This window comes from Eptesicus fuscus, chromosome 10 (genome assembly GCF_027574615.1).
Source record: "Eptesicus fuscus isolate TK198812 chromosome 10, DD_ASM_mEF_20220401, whole genome shotgun sequence".
Classification (NCBI taxonomy): domain Eukaryota; kingdom Metazoa; phylum Chordata; class Mammalia; order Chiroptera; family Vespertilionidae; genus Eptesicus; species Eptesicus fuscus.
In genome coordinates, this window is record NC_072482.1 from 16,998,139 (window position 1) to 17,014,886 (window position 16,748).

Sequence of the window (16,748 nt, forward strand, 5' to 3'; positions counted from 1 at the left end):
AGTCCAGCTTCTCCCCGTAGGTGCCTGGGTCCCCCGAGTGTCCCCAGAAACTGGATTTCAGAGTGATCGGGAGCTTGTCTCCCTGCGGGTTGAAGAAAAGCCGCGCACCCAGCCGCCCGCCGCCGGCCCGATTCGCGTGCCTCCATACCTCAGCTTTTCAGCGATTGTGCTTCTTTCTCTTCTTAGTTGTAAATCTTCCACTCAGCCAGCTTTCCCGTGGTTCTGGGTGGTAGACGTTTTTGTCTTTTAGTTGTATTTTTGAAATTGTTGTGTGAGGCAGCAGATTAGTTGTTTTCAGAAATGATATGATTTAAAAAAACAATTACCAAATGGCCCAGCAATTCCACTTCTGGGTATATATCCAAAAGAATTGAAAGCAGGGACTCAAACAGATATTTGTACACCTATATTTATAGCAGCATTATTCACACTAGCCAAAGGATTGAAGCAACCCAAGATCCATTGACAGGTGAATGGATAAATAAAATGTAGTACATACATACTTACATAAGAATACTATTCAGCCTTAAAAAGGAAGGAAATTCTGATACATGCAACAACACCCTAGATCAGTGATGGCGAACCTATGACACACGTGTCAGCACTGACACACGTAGCCATTTCTGATGACACGCGGCCGCTGAGGCAGCCGCATGCCGAGGATAAAACATTTGCGAAATAATGTTTTTTACTCAAAGTGACACACTACCCGAGTTATGCTCAGTTTTTTGGCGAAGTTTGACACACCGAGCTCAAAAGGTTGCCCATCACTGCCCTAGATGAACCTTGATATTCAAGTGAAACAAGCCAGTCACAAAAGGACAAATATATGATTTCAATTATGAGGTACGTAGGATAGTCAAATTTGCAGAGACAAAGAATGGTGGTTGCCAGGACTTGGGGAGAGGAGGGAATGAGGCATTAGTGTTTAATGGGTGTAGAGTTGCATATGGGGAAGAAGAAACAGTTTCAGAGACGGATGGTGGTGATGATTGCACAACAACGTGACTGTACGTAAAGCCACAGAACCATACACTTAAAAATGTTTAATAAGGTCAGTTTTATGTTATGTGTATTTTACTACAATAAAAAGTATCGGACAGTCTTGACATGGTACATGTTTTATAAATGTTAATTATTGTTATTATTTAAAAAGAATGAATGGTAAGGCATAACACTAAGAAGGTCACATATAGAGGCTTATACAGTTAAAGGATTTGAACTTTATCCTGTAAATAAAGACAGAATCATATAAGGGTTTTAACCACAGAAGTAACCTGGTAAGATTTGTGTTTTTAACACAGTAGCTGTGTGGCAAATGCCTTTTAAGGGGCAAGATGGAGATAAGAGTTATGAGACTGTTACAGTATGGAATAGAGAAAGTCTTAATATTACCTATGCTTAGGTACCGCTCAGAGATGGCAAAGGTGGAAAGGATGTGATCTTATTCTGGAAGATTGCTGTGTGGAATCTGCTGTTTCCTAACCTATTTTGGTTGTTCTTTTGTGGACTTTTTGTTTTTGTTTTCACATTTTTATTGGGGGCCACAGTGGAGGGGACCTCCTCCCTGTCAGGGGAGGTGTTCAGAGTTTTTTCAGCCACTCCAAGCTTGGGCCCTGGGGGTGTAGGGACTGAGGGGGCAGAATTCTAGTGTGGCCTTAATTTGTGAAAGACATGACATTCTTGAGGAAAGCAGTGAGTCTCCCCATCATGGTCTTGACGGTGGCGGGGGCGGCAGTGGCAACCTATGGACCTTTTTGGATGTGCGGTTATTTGATGACTGGATACACAGGAATAATGTCAAAAGCAGGAAAGATAAAATTTTGAGATTTGTTTTCCAACGATCTTTTTGTCAGTACTAGAGCTTGGGAAGCTGTTCTGGCTTTAGAAGTACACTGGAATGATACCTTTAGGGGTCTCGGAAGACATTAAAGTCCTTTCCCTGAAACTTATTGGAAATTTAAGTGTTATACAGTATTATAATAGCAATATAGCAAGTGGAGGAGAGGTTTAGGAGGCATCCTTTCTGAGTGAAACCTGCACGGAAGTAAGGGAGCGAGAGTAACCAAGCAAAAGAAACCAGGATGAATTCTCCTTGCTCTGATTTCCATCAGGGAGGGAGATGCAAGTAAAGGAGAGGAGAGACGGGGGTTGTTGAAGATCTCCAGATCTAGGCACAGACGAAATTATGCCAGATGTTATCACCACCCTCCCCTAGTGCCTTTAAATTCCTATCCACCTCATAGTACTAAAAAACCTTTTTTTTTTTACAAAAACAAATAAGGGATTTAATAAAACCATTTATGTTAAGGCATAAATGTCTGCTAATGTAGACTATGCTCATTTCCCCAGTAATATTTTATTTTAGATGAAGAAAAATACTTATTGAAGTAATGAATATCTAAATATACTTGTGCTATTTGGTAGTTAGTAAAAAAATGACAATGATGATGATGATTATGATAAAAGCTAATGTTATTTCTAATAGGTAAATTCTGGCTCATTTTAAAAGAATTATGGACCGTCCTGTAGGCCATTAGACAAAGCTTGATTTTTTTAAGTAGCCTACACGTGAGAGGTAAGATTTAAAAATCTATATAGTTGTTATTAAGGTATTTTCTCATTTGTACTGATCATTATGAAAAATGCTCTGAGCACTTAAAAATACTTTTTGAAGAAAAATCACTTTGCTTTTCCTGGTTAAACATAATGCTATGGTTTTCTGGTTCTATTTCTCGTTTTAATTTTTTCTATTGTACCTGTAGGTGTCTCCCTAAGTCCAGGCTTATTCTATATCCTTGAAACACTGTTTGAAATGATGTCCATCCCAGAGACTCATAGGTGCTATAAACACTCTCAGAAAAAGCACATCTCTTTAAATAATCTGCTTCGATGCACCTACTGTCATCCTTTGTGATTGTGATCTGTGGTCAGTAACACTCGCTGTTGATCATTGCTCTTGAACTGTGCTGCATTTGTGTTAAAATGGTTAGTTGATTAGCAATGAAGCTAGAATATGACCTTGGACATGAGATTATTATTGAATTTTATTCAGTAAATCCACCCATAATTCACACTGACTCATTTTAAGTTACTAATTCTTCATGGCCTATTTCCTCCCTCTGCACTCAAGCCTTTTATTGTTATAGTGACCTTCTCTTTCATTTACCATGAATTCGGGCACCATAAAAGTAATTTTCACCCAACAGGATACACATATTCCCCCAAAGTCCTTTAAAAAAGAGAAATGCAGAATTTAATACCTTCTTTTAGGATTATTCCAATAATTTGATTCTGAGATCATGGACAAAATATTAATTTAGATAAATGCCATGAGGTCATGGGATATATATTTTTATTGGTTGAATATCATTTGTTAAATTCTAATACGCTATACTTTTTGGAAAAAAAAAACATACAAGATTTTATTGTTTTAGAGGGCTTCACCTGGCCAATAAGCATTACATATGCCTTAGAGCAAAGAGACATTTTCCTGTTCAATTCTTTCTGTGAATGGAAAGCCTAGCCCAGAGCTTTCTTAGGGGGTAGAGAGTAGAGTAACAGTGATGACATTTGATGGCTTTCTAGACCGTCTTTACTAGACTTCAGTCTGCCCTATTGTCTCCTTTAATGGTGTCCTTCTCATTAGACCACATGATCATCAGACCAAAGTTAATGACAATTTTCTGTCAGTGTAAATGCTTGTCTAGACATTACATTTTAAAGGACATTAGGCAGATGGCCCTTTTGGCCCCTAACACGTTCTTTGGTTTAAGGCATCAAGACCTGTAAAAATAGTCTTTAAAATTGCAAATATATCTGCTAAAAGCCTAATGTTAAATTGGACATTTAAATTTACTCTGAGAGTATCAACTGAGAGGGCCATTGCTAATTGTGCACAGGCTGTGCACTGCCCAGCTCCTGGAGTGCCACTCCTCTGTGGTCATGCACCATCCTAGCTCTGCTTGCTCTGTGTTGCAATTTTCCATCTTAGGAGAGGGTAATGATAGAGCCCACATAAAACGTTCATTTTAAGGATTAAATGAAATCATGCATCTGACATGCTTTGAACTATGCAACATGCAGTGGAAGGCCAATAAGTGTTTTCTATAGTATTTATTATTATTATGGTATATGCTAGCCTCACTGTTAGCCCTTGGAAATAAAAATAATATATGCACATGACATGGTTCTTCTCAAGGAGCTGGTAGCCAGTTTGCATGAACTAAGATGAACTCACAGGAAGACTGACTACATATGTAGACATCTCCACATAGTGCTGTGAGACACAAGGAGTTGCTCATTTCTCCCCTGGGAGAAATGAAAGCTACAAGGAGACAACATCTGAGGCCTAAAACAATGGGAGAGTTTAAGTGGGCAGAGGTCTGAGTATACATAACAGAGGTATAAGGAAACAGAGAATCTGGGAAATGGGAGCAGTTGCGTAGGTTGAAGCATGAAATTCATGATAAGGTTAAGATGCAGGATGAAGATTTTATCATTTATTAGCATCTTATTGTGAATTCTCTCTAAAATCTATTTCCTCTAGGTAGCTTGCTGATTTCAAGTAGAAGATACTTGTATATTATTGAAGTAGAAAAATAATTCTATATTATCTCCTTTTTAAAATTTTTGAGTTATAAGACTTTTTTTTTTTCTTTTCACATGCTTCCTGTAACTAAGGCCTTTGTGATAGATAATAGCTTTCTCAAATGCCGATGAAATCAGGGGCAGAATTTTGCATTTCTTTTTTGCCTGAGGTTGGCCAAGGCTTCTGCAATTAGGGAGGTATTTTTCAAGTTGTGGCTGATGGCCCTCTAGCGGTGCAACCCTTTATGACTGCTTATCAAAAATGCAGATTAACTCAGAATACACCCCTTACTTTCAATCCATTTTGTAAACCCACACTCAAACCCAGGCCCATTGTACTAACTATGTTTGGTCACATAGGAATCTCTTAACTGGATCACTGGCAAATCATTCCATTGTAGGGGGAAAAACAAAATTTTTAGATATGTGCCTTACATATATAGTAAGATCTCACTTAACGTCAAAAAATTCTTGGAAACTGTGATGTAAGCAAAACGATGTATAATGAAACCAATTTTAGCACGGGTTAATTGATATAAACAAGAGTTAAGTTCCTACGGCATATTTCTGGTCATTAAACCATCACCAAACTTCTAAATAAAGACCCCAAATGCTCCTAATATTAAACATTGAAATAAATGTGAGGTATACATACATTTTCCAACCTGCTATTCCAGTGCAGGGTTGTTGGTGGCAGAGCCCATCCTGGCAGCTCAGGGTGCAAAACTGGACATAGGGGTCCTGCTATCGCAGGGTAAATCACACACTCACTCACTGAGACTAGGGCAATTAGGACACCCCATTTCACCTCACACGCACATCTTTGGAGTGTGGGAGGAAGTCAGACTACCTGGAGAAAAGACATGTGCAAGCTCTACATGGACAGTGCCTATAGTTGGGAATCAATTCCCCCTCCCCCATCAGCATTATAATGAAACAACATTGAATGGAAGGATGTTATTTGAGGACCTACTGCCCTTGAATTGGCAGCACCATTCATATAAAATGGTTCAGAGATGGTGTCTGCAATAAGCCAAAAAATTAAGACCAGCTCTGCTCACTGGCTTTTCAGGTGAGAAAATTCAATCACTTACTATTTTGGCTTAACAAAACCAAGAGACATTTCTCCCCCAAAATGAGGCTTTTTGACCAAAGGATTAGATGATTTAGTATGATCATCAAGCAAAGAGCCAGGAGCGGAAAGGAATGTTTGTTTGTTTCAAGATTCAGAGTTACCTTTCTGTTCTCCAAAATGCCAGTCCTTTTTATAGAAGACATTTGAGATAATTCTAGACTTCCATTTGCTAAGAATCCAGCTAAGGGTGCTTTAAACATCTAATTGTTAGCCAACCCGTGGATATGAATCCCTCTTCAGTGGAGTAAAAATGGTTCTGTGAAATACCTTTCCTCCATCGTTTTTATGAGGATGTGGCTAATCAGAATTATCATGATAAAAAATAGCATTTTATTCAGTCAAATTTTCTGACTCATCAAAGTCTCTATTCAGTTGGACAATAAATTGGTAGACCAAAAGGAGAAATAATCCATTAGTATGATTTCAAAGATGTTGTTTCAAAATATACTTTCCTGAATGCTTAGCTGTGCTGGAAATTCCTTTAACAGCAAACAGGATCTTTAATTCCAGGGAGAACTGAGAGTAAAATGTAAATAATGGAAAGAGATATTGACAATCCTTACTAGTCCTTTTTACACACATTTTGATCTGGGAGAGATTATAAAGGAGCTAAGGGTGTGAATAATAGAATTAGGGGAGGATCAGTGAAAAAGAGAAGATGAGAAGATTAAGGCACAGAAAAATGTGTGTTTTTTTCTGAGTAATGTGAAATTGGCAGCAAAGTTTTTAAAAGTCACCTGTGTACAGCTTACGCTTCCATTTGCCCTAGTATGGCTTTACTGAGCCCAAACTGGTTCAACAACAAGGAGAGCCCAACCTATGCATCATAGGAACCTCCTGAAGAGGATGTCCACAGGAACTGTGCTCTCCACAGGGAACCACGAGTGGAAGGAAGTAGTATGCTAAGGACTCTGCATATGCACCTCCTCTATATAGACTTATTTCCACTGTCAAATTCTTCATTTCCCTTAGTCAGTATTTTAACGTGTGCATGTGTGTATGTGCACGTATGTGCATGTACATGCAGAGCTAAAACAAACAGTTTTTACTTTATATCTTTGCTGAGGTAAATGGTAGTGAAGATATGCAAGTGGTGTGGAAGTAACCTAATTATGGGTACTGATGGATGTAAAGCTTTCTGTTTCCATGATTCTGATTCCAATTTGGAAACGCATTTTCTTTCCTGCTCTCTGTCCACTGGATCAAGCTCCGCTCTGGGCTTTTATGTTGCACCCAGGACGTAGCATCTCATCTCAGTCCCTGGGAACCATACTGAGCCGTGCAGAGAGCAAGGACGTGCATATGAGACCGATCCAAGTTCTAGTTCCAAGTTCTAGTTCCGTCTCGGCCTCTTACCAGATGTTGGATTCTGGGCAAGTTACCTATTTGTCCTGCTGAGCCTCTTTCTTTAAAAAAAAAAATAAAAGTTTTTTTTTTTTTTTTAATTGATTTTAGAGAGGAAGGGAGAGGGAGAGATAGAAACAATGATGAGAGTAAATCATTGATTGACTGCCTCCTACGCATTCCCCACTGGGGATTGAGCCCACAACCCGGGTATGTGCCCAGATGGGAATTGACCTCCTAGTTCATAGGTCAGTGCTCAACCACTGAGCTACACTGGCTGGGCCTCAGATTTCTTAATACTTTAATACTCTCCTTGAATGTCTTTTATTAGAATGTGCATATCAGAGGAAACACTGAAGAATATTAGTTTTACTTCCCTGAGGGAGAGAGAAACAAATAGTGTGGGCTATCCAGTGAGTCAGTGAATACAATTTTTCACTCAGTTAAGACAAAGTAAAAAAAAAAAGATTGTTAACTACTAAGATATCAAAGGACACTATACATAAGGTGTGATATTTATTTAGCTTTTTCCGAGGTGTGGACTTGTGATATATAGAAATCCACAGCAGCCCATCCCAAGTAAGTTTTGCAAATGGATTTGATTTGAGTCACCTTGTCAGTTTAAAAACAATATCATCAATATAAATGACAAAGTCCCAAGGAAAGGCAGCAGACGTCCCCTTTGCTGGCTTTCACAAAACCTAATTTCCCACGCAATCTCTAGTGCATTAAAAAAATGAAATGTAACATCAGCGTTGAAGGGTGTCCCCAGATGGCCTTTTATTAGCTACTGAGGAGGCTGCTTCTATTCTCCATCAACTGCACACATTGCAGCAACAGTGTCCACCTTTATACGCAGCAGGCTCTCAGTGTTGCATGAGATACTAAAGGACACCTGGAGGACTGTTCCTTGAAATATTTGCTGAAATGCCGTGACCATAAATCTGGATTTGCTCTGTTTACCTGGAGGTCAGACAGTGTTGGTTTGAAAACTACCTCGGGAATTTCGCAGGTGAAATCTGGAATTGCCTCGGGAGCTTCGCAGGTGAAATCTGTAATTGGCCCCGTGCACAGAGGGCAGGGAGAGATGGAAGAGGCGGGCCAGTCCAGATTGGTAGGTGGCAGCTGTAATAAGCAAGGAAACGTGCTTTTCTTGGGCAGCCACAGGACAGTTACATCTTCACACCTGCCCACGAGAATCTGAAACTTTTATATAGTTTAACTGGGCTCAGTCACTGCCCCGTTCGGTGGTCTCAACAACGTCTTACTCCTGAAGGCCGAGCCCTTGAAACAGCTCCAGCTGCGGAACATTGGGCAGAACATGCTTTCCAAGGACAGGGGAGGAGCGGGAGGGAGAGCCTCCCATTGCCTGGGTCTGGTTCCAGGGGCAACTGGTGGTCACGTCTTCTCGATGACCCCCTCCAACAGGGGGATAGTCCAGAAGATAGCAGGAATTGACTGGAACACAGTGGAGAAGGCCCAGGATGCTCTGAGTAACCTTAGAATACAGGGAAATCTAGTTGCTTATTCAGGGAGCTGTGGGCTGGATGCTACAGTGACAGATGGAGCCGAGGAGCTGAAATGGACAAGCACAGCTCCCTTACGTCCAGCTTTACCAAGGTAGGCGACATTTCCCATAGTTGACCCTCTTCCCTCTCCTTTTCTAACAGATGAGGGAACAGACACTTAAAAGTAACTTCCTGAAAGGTGCACAGGCAAGTTGTGGTGAGCAGCGATGAAGCCCTCAGCGGCCTGTATTAAGCTGACACTGTGGAGCAGGACAAATGGTCGGGAGTCTGCTCTGCTCTGGGGCCAGAACTCACCTGCATCTTTTGTTTATCCTGGGACATTCTCTGTTATTTCTCTTCCATGGCTCCCCCCCCCCCAAGCTTCCAGTTCAGGCTGTCCTACCTGTTTTCAGATCAGCGGCTCCTGAGCATGGCTCTTCTGGGTCAGTCCTGCCATGTCACCACTCTGTACAGATACAAAACTTTCCAAGTCACACAGGTGACAGACACACCCTATAAAATGCATATATACATAACAATATGGAAATGTTTGTTAAAAATGGGGAAAACCCTTCTTCACCCCAGCCTCCAGATACATTCACTATACAATATTATGTGTATAATTTACATATGTTTTTACATGGTTTTTATATAAGTGGGGCAATTCTGTATGTTTTTATATAAATGGAGAATCCTGTATGTTTTTATATGAATGGGACAATTCTTTGAATTGGCTTTTATAAACATTTAATGGGTTGTGTCAGTATGTATGGATGTACCCCATTCTTTCTGATTCTCCATGGCATTTCAGAACTATGGCTATAGGACAACCCTTCTATTGCTGAATATGTGGGTTGCTTCAGTGTGCGCGCCTATCTTCTTGTTTATTTCAAATGGGCTCCCAGGATTGGAATTGTTGGTCCAATGCTTTCTAGCATTAATACTCATTGTTCTGTTAAATAACAGAAGCCTCCCCTCAGCACTAAAATGTGATGCTAGGCCAGCATGGTCACTCACCTCAGTCATAAAAGAGTGAGGAGGAGGCCTGCTCTGGGTGAGCAGTAACCAGGTGGCATTCTTGGAGTTTTCCCGCAGGTGGCTTCATCTGTGCCCACCTCTCCGAAGGTGGGTACAATGTCTACTGCCCAGAACTTTGAAGTACAAGAGAAACCTCACTTAGGGAGGCCCCCAAAACCAGTGCAAGTAAAACATGATTATCCCTTAACGTTACCTTGAGTTGGAAACAAAGCGGGATTATTTTGGAAATGCATTTTGGTTGGCTATTTGCCTTTTGGAGCTCTGTCACTTGCACTTCCTGCCTCATTGAGAAAATCAGTAAAGCGTCAAGACTGACAAAAATAAGAGAGTCTAGTGTCCCTGACATTTGGTCAAGCATTTCCCAAAATAAAGATGACTTACTCATGATATTTGGAGCTTGTCCTGGAGTTTATGTTTCTTAAGAAAGATCAGAGCTCTAAAATCAGAGGTTCATTCAGAGGGTAAATGCAAGGGGCGGGGCTCATGGTTTCAGTAGATTGATAGACTCCTGTAGGGTCCAACTCCCTGGTGCCAGCTCTCAGGGGCCGCAGCGTCAGGCATACTTAAATGCCCCATTCCTGTTTGGCTGCCCCTTTTGTATGTCTTGTTTCATGGAATTGCTCCCTGGCCAAAGGTCACTTAATTTCAAGATAACCATTAACTGATGATTATGTTGACACATGCAAGATGTCATTCTCCATCCTCTCTCCTCCATCAATTCCTACCTAGCCAAACACTCTACCTGTTCTGTTAGCGCCCCCGTTCTATTCTTCCATACACTCTGGTTTCTATTATTATATCTCTGCTAATATTACATATATATATATATCTCCACCTGTGGCACATATTTTTTCTTTAAGTGAAAATGCTGCCTCCTCTCTAAAATCTGTCTATTTGCTTTATCTTTCCCCATGTATTTATGGACTATTGAGCTTTATATTCTATTAGAGCATTTACTAATTGGTATTATATGACTCCTCTTAGAAGGTAAAGACTAAGTCTAATTCACATTGATTTCCTCTACAATCTAAACAGAGAATTAGTAGGTGCCCAATAAGTAGTGTGGAATTAAAATTCTCAGTTGATTTTGCATTCATGGCCCCTATCTTAGAATTTATCCATTTATTGGCTTCTCATTTTTTCTTGTTTGCTAATTTCCTCTTTTCCTAGGCCATGAGTTAAATTTTGGTAGTGATCTGGCTATGTAGTGCCTGGTTCCCCTGACTGTTTCTGGTCTTAAAGTCTCCATGCCAGTTCTAACTGATGTCTATGATTTCTAGGTTTGTATACTACTAGACTTACAAAGTTGAAGAAGGCTTAATTGGTACAACATTACTAGTCTTTTTCCATACTGAGGTTTGCTTCTCTTATTAAAAATATGGAATGATTTAATCTATTCTGCAAGGTAATGTGAAGGTTAAGTGAAGTAATTCATTAGAAAGTACTTTGTGAACTGTCAGTTGCCATACAAAATGATGTTATTAATAGTTAATTAATAATCACAAAAGCTATTTGTGAGCCCTGACCGGTTTGGCTCAGTGGAAAGAGCATTGGCCTGTGGACTGGGGTGTCCCAGGTTCGATTCCAGTCAAAGGCATGTATCTTGGTTGTGGGCACATCCCCAGTAGGGGGTGTTCAGGAGGCAGCTGATCAATGTTTCTCTCTCATCGATGTTTCTAACTCTCTATCCCTTTCCCTTCCTCTCTGTAAAAAAAATCAATAAAATATATTTTAATGAAAAAAACTGTGAATTTACCTTTATGCAACAGATTATGTTGTTTGCTCACATACCAGCTGTCTGCACCCTACAAACTCCTTCGTGCTTTCTTGGCCGAAAGTGCCTAAAAAAACTCTTTGCCATATCTCTGGCAGCTAGGACTTGGGTAGTGAGTCCATTTCTGGCCAAGGAGACTTGAATAGAAGGAAGCAGGCGCTATTGTTTCTGGGAAATATTTAACTTCCTGATTTAAAAAATGCCTGATAATAAAATAAAATCCCCTGTTTTGTTCCTTGTGGTGGTTGCTGGGAGCTCTGATGGCAATCTTGCCACCCAAAGGAGAAAAGCCAAAAATGAGAGCCAGTAATCTAAGGTGGCAGAGTGGACACATGGGTCCATGTATGGAACATGGATCTCTGATTCTATTGCTGCGTGACTACAGAAATCATGGAACTGCCTCACCTCTAGAGCTTTTGTTATGGGGGAAAATAACTGTTCTTACCAATGAAACCAGTTTTAGCTGCATATGATATGTTCCTTGTACCCAATGAATTCTAACTAATACAGGGTGGGGCAAAACACAGAGTTGATTCTTGTACTATTATTTATTAATTCTGGTATTATTTTCCATACAAATAACTGTAAACCAACATTTGCCCCACCCTGCATATACTCCTATTTTATCTTTCACAGTGTCAAAACCAAGTTTAGGTTCTTAAAATACTTTCTATTTGATTACAGTTGTATTTATCTTCATCACATATGTTTTTAAATGGGTACTCATGTTCCTAGACTCCTTGAAAAAGCAAAGAAATTGCACCCAAGGAAAACAAAGAGAAACTGGACTTAACTTGAAAGCAGACATGCTGTTAGAAAAAATACAAAGATTCAATGACAACCTCTTGCTTGAACGCCCCCTACAGTAGCTTCATTGTGTTAAATGCTCAGTTCTTCTCTACTTCTTCTGCACTTTCTCATTCCTGGGGTCAGTGTATCAAATTTATGTAATTTAATGGGCTACACAATAATTTAAATTCAGAAAGACTTACTACACATATGCTCAGAAACACTCAAAATAGAGTATATTATCAAAAGCCTTTGGCCTAAAAGAATCCATCTACAATTTTTTATCAGGCTACAACCATAATATAAATTGCAGCAAATACATGTTACCAGTTGAATAAGCTTCATTGTTAAACCTTTACTTTCTGGTTCTATCCTAAGCCAGCAATCAACTCTCAGCATGAAGAGATAATGTTGCTTCAATGACTGACAAATGCGTTTATCGGTGATAGTACTGGGCTTGTTGCATTGCTGGCAGGAGACATAGCTGGTCATTAGTGGCTACAACAGTTTTATGACCGATGAAATTGCTTTGTAGTGTAGTGATTGTCCACAGGAGCTACCCCAAGTGAAGGCTCTGTTTTCAACCGTAGCAGGAGACCTCTGGATCCTCCTTGCAGATATTAGAACAGAGCCTCTAACATTGAAAGTTCCCCAAAATGACAGATGGAATTTCAGATGTCCATGGGCCCAGCTTTCTTTCTCCCATATTAATAATGCCACCAAATTCAGCAGTTTTATCGTCTAGTGTGGAGACTCAAAATTATTAAAGTGAGTCATACCGTTCAATTAGGCAGAAGGAAGACACAGGTGTGAGTAGAAAGGTATGAAACCAGGGAACACAGATGATAACATTCAAATTCGTTATGGAAACCCAGCCTGCAAAAACTGCCTTAATCAAAAAAGAAAATTGCCAGTGCCCAGGGTTGGGTGGGTAGGAGCTTTCAAGAGTGCCCACCATTGTGAACTTGGATTTGGATAATGGCCAGACTGACATAAATGGGATTAAGGATTGTTGGCAGTGGGTCCCAAGCGGTGTTAGCCTCTTAGGCACCTGTGGTCATTTCAGTTCATCTTGGAACAGTAAACAGTGAAGAGAACAGGTTGATAGTCGCCTTAGTGCTAAGTGTGCTCCAGTTGGAAGAGTTGTAATACCAGAAATGGCCAGGAGAGGGCAGCATTCCTTGGATATTTGGGAACTAGGGTGGGAGCAGGTGGAAGTGGGCAAAAGGGGCATGAGTGGGGATGGAAAAGACTTTGCTTTGGGCGATGGCATACGATGCAGTGTACAGAGATTGTTTTGTTGAGTTGTATGCTTGAAGCCTGCATGCTTTTGCGAACCAATGTCAACCCAATAAATAATAATAATAAAAAGTGATAGGAATCTCTGACACAGAAAGGAAAGGTGGTTTTATTTTAAGGACTAGGGACTGAAATAGGATTTTGGTGAGTATAGTTTGGTAGGATTTCCATGGGCCCTGACTTTTCCTTCATGGCCAAGAATAGAGCGACATATTTTCTCTATCGCTGCCTGTCTCCTATACCCCTATTTCTCCTTGAAATTTATGCTATTTTCCTTCCTCATCTGTGTGTGTGTGTGTGTGTGTGTGTGTGTGTGTGTGTGTGTGTGTGTGTGTTTATTAGGGCCAAACTGTCGACAATTGCCGGGAAGCAAAATCTCAACGTATTGGGATGCTCCCTTTTTGTTATTAATGGTTAGCAATTTACATAAATTTGTGTGTCTGTCTCATACACAGACACATACATATACAGGTATGCACATAACATGATTGGATTTGTTTCTGACCATGTTTATCCTAAAATTTCCAACTAATATTGTGCATTTAGTTATGTCATTAAATATTTTTGGAAAACAGAACTGTTAATAACTGTTCCTATTTCACTGACTGGATATGAGCAATTCATGAGTAATTTGAGGTTTTATACTGTTTAGAGTGGTGTCTACTTGACCTCAAGCCACTCCTCCGTGGGCAAGCTCACCTGCACTCTGTGTTTTGAGGACAGAAAATCAAGGAAGCAGCTTAGTGTAGTAGAAGCTGCCTAGAGTCTGTACCCAGCTTATCTGGATTCCCATCTGTAATCCATCCTATCCTAGGCAATTGTGCCACCTCCTTCAATTTTAGTTTTCTCATATGTAAAAAGAAGAGTAATAATATATACTTCATAAGGCTATTATTATTAAGTTATAAGGCTACCGAGGAAATGAATTAAACATTGGGAAATCAATGGCACTTAGAAAGTTCTAAAAAATGTGTAATAGGAATTAAAAGGAATTTTCCTTTTTAAACCAAAATCAATAGAATTGGAAGGGAAACTAAATAGTAATACCTGCCTCGGTCAGGGTTCTTGGCTACAAGAAATAGAAACCAACTCTGACTAAATGGAAATTATTGAGAGGACAATACATAGATCTGGGCTTAAGGGAGGGATGAGGAAATAGACTCAGTGAGTGGACCAACATTTAGAGCTATGCCACGGCCAAATTTCCATCCTACAAAGAGTTTGCTGGTGATGTCTCTTGCTCCTTCCTTATTGGAAACATCAGTCCCTATTATCACCAGCATCTTCATCCTTAGTCATCTGTTATTGCCTAGCTCTCAACTTCACTTCTGCTGCTCTGAGAAAACACTAATTCTTTAATTTCTTTCAATGGTGTTTTATAGTTTTTGAAGGCTACATTTTACACTTACGTTAAATTTAAGTATTTAAATTTACAGACACATACATATACAGGTATGCACATAACATTTTACACTTAAGTATTTTATTTTTATGACGCTATTGTAAATGCTTTGTTTTCTTAATTTCATTGTTCATTGCTAGTGTATAGAAATGCAGTTGGTTTTGTATATTCATCTTTTGTACCTTGCAATTCTGCTGAATGCATTTATTAGATTTTCTATATGCAAGATCTTGTTATCTGAAAATGGAGAAAGTTTTACTTGTTCTTTTCCAATATGGTTTATTTCTTGCCTAATTGCCCTGACTGGAACCTCTAATACAATGCTAAATAGAAGTGACAAGAGTGGACATATTCATCTTTTTCCTGAGTTTAGGGGAAAAGTGTTAAGTCTTGCACCATGAAGTACGATATTAGTTTAGTTTTTCCATATATGTCATTGATCAGCTTGAGAAAGTTTCCTTCTGTTCTATTGGATTCTGTGGTTTTGGGTCTTTATTGCTATGGTATATTACAATGATTTTCAGATGCTAGTGTACTTGGTCATGGTTTACAATTCTTTTTATATTTTGTGGATTCTGTTTGCTAGTATTTTATTGAGGTCTTAATTTTTTCTTTAATTCTTTGGTATTAGTCTCTCAAGGTTCAAAGGCTCAAATTCTCAATTGGGATATCAATTGGCTGATACCATGTGTGACAGCCATGCCCAGCTGCCAGAAGTCTTGGGAAGACAATCTTTCTTTTCTTATGTTGTAAGAGATGGAACCCCACTTGTACTTTAAGATATCCCTTGCTGGAGGCTAATTCCAGCATGTCATAATAAATGCAAGAAGTCCTCAAAAGGTTGATGGGCTTCTATATTCAGCAGGGCTGAATAACTATTATTGCCTACTGGAATGGCCAAAAAGCATTTCCCCAAACCTGAATTTATATAAATGATTGCTTGCTGCCAGTCAGCTGAGGGCATTTTAATCTACATGTTATTGCCTCCTGCTGGCCAAACACCTGAACAGCTGAAGGCAGTGCCCCCAAAGCTGACAATGCCTACTGTATACTAAACCTTAACCTTTGATATGTATATCTGCTTTGCTTTAGGGCAATTTGTATTAATAAAGAGCGAGGGGTCCAGATTCAGAGAACTTGGTTACTGAAGCTAAGCCCTCGTCTGGCTCCCCTGTGGATTACAAATTTATATTGTATTTCTAGTCTCCTTATTAATTTACACGTGGAGCCTTCTCCAGATTCCTGAACACTTCTAGATGCTGGATATCACCCCGGCATTAATCCCTCAAAGAGAAAAATGTTTGCATACTAGATATTAAAAATGGCAGTGTTCATTATAGCATTCCATACAAATATCCACATTTTGGAAGGCATTATTTTGTGTTATATATTTGTATTCATAGTTATAAACATGCAGTCTAACACCATGAAAGGGCAGGTTTATTTTATATCATAAGGTGAATGAATCAGATCCTGCTTTGCATTTTCACTTTGATTTGTAGCCTCTTTGGTGCCTCTGGGCTCCCGATGTCAGCATGGGGAGAGGTTTACTACCTAAAGTGCAGATGCCAATGGCAGCATGTGGGGTGATTTTTGGTAAAATGAATATATTTCAAGTACTAAAGAGCCCTTCTCTCTACTTTAATTCTTTTATTATTTATTTATTTATTTATTTATTTATTTAATTTCTTTATTGATTAAGGTATCACATATTTGTCCTCATCCCTCCATTCCCATTCCACACCCCTCCCCACACATGCCCCCACACCCCTGTTGTCCTTAACCGCTGGTTAGGCTCATATGCTTGCACACAAGTCCTTTGGTTGATCTCTCCCCTTTACCCCCACTCTCCCCTACCCTCTCTCTGAG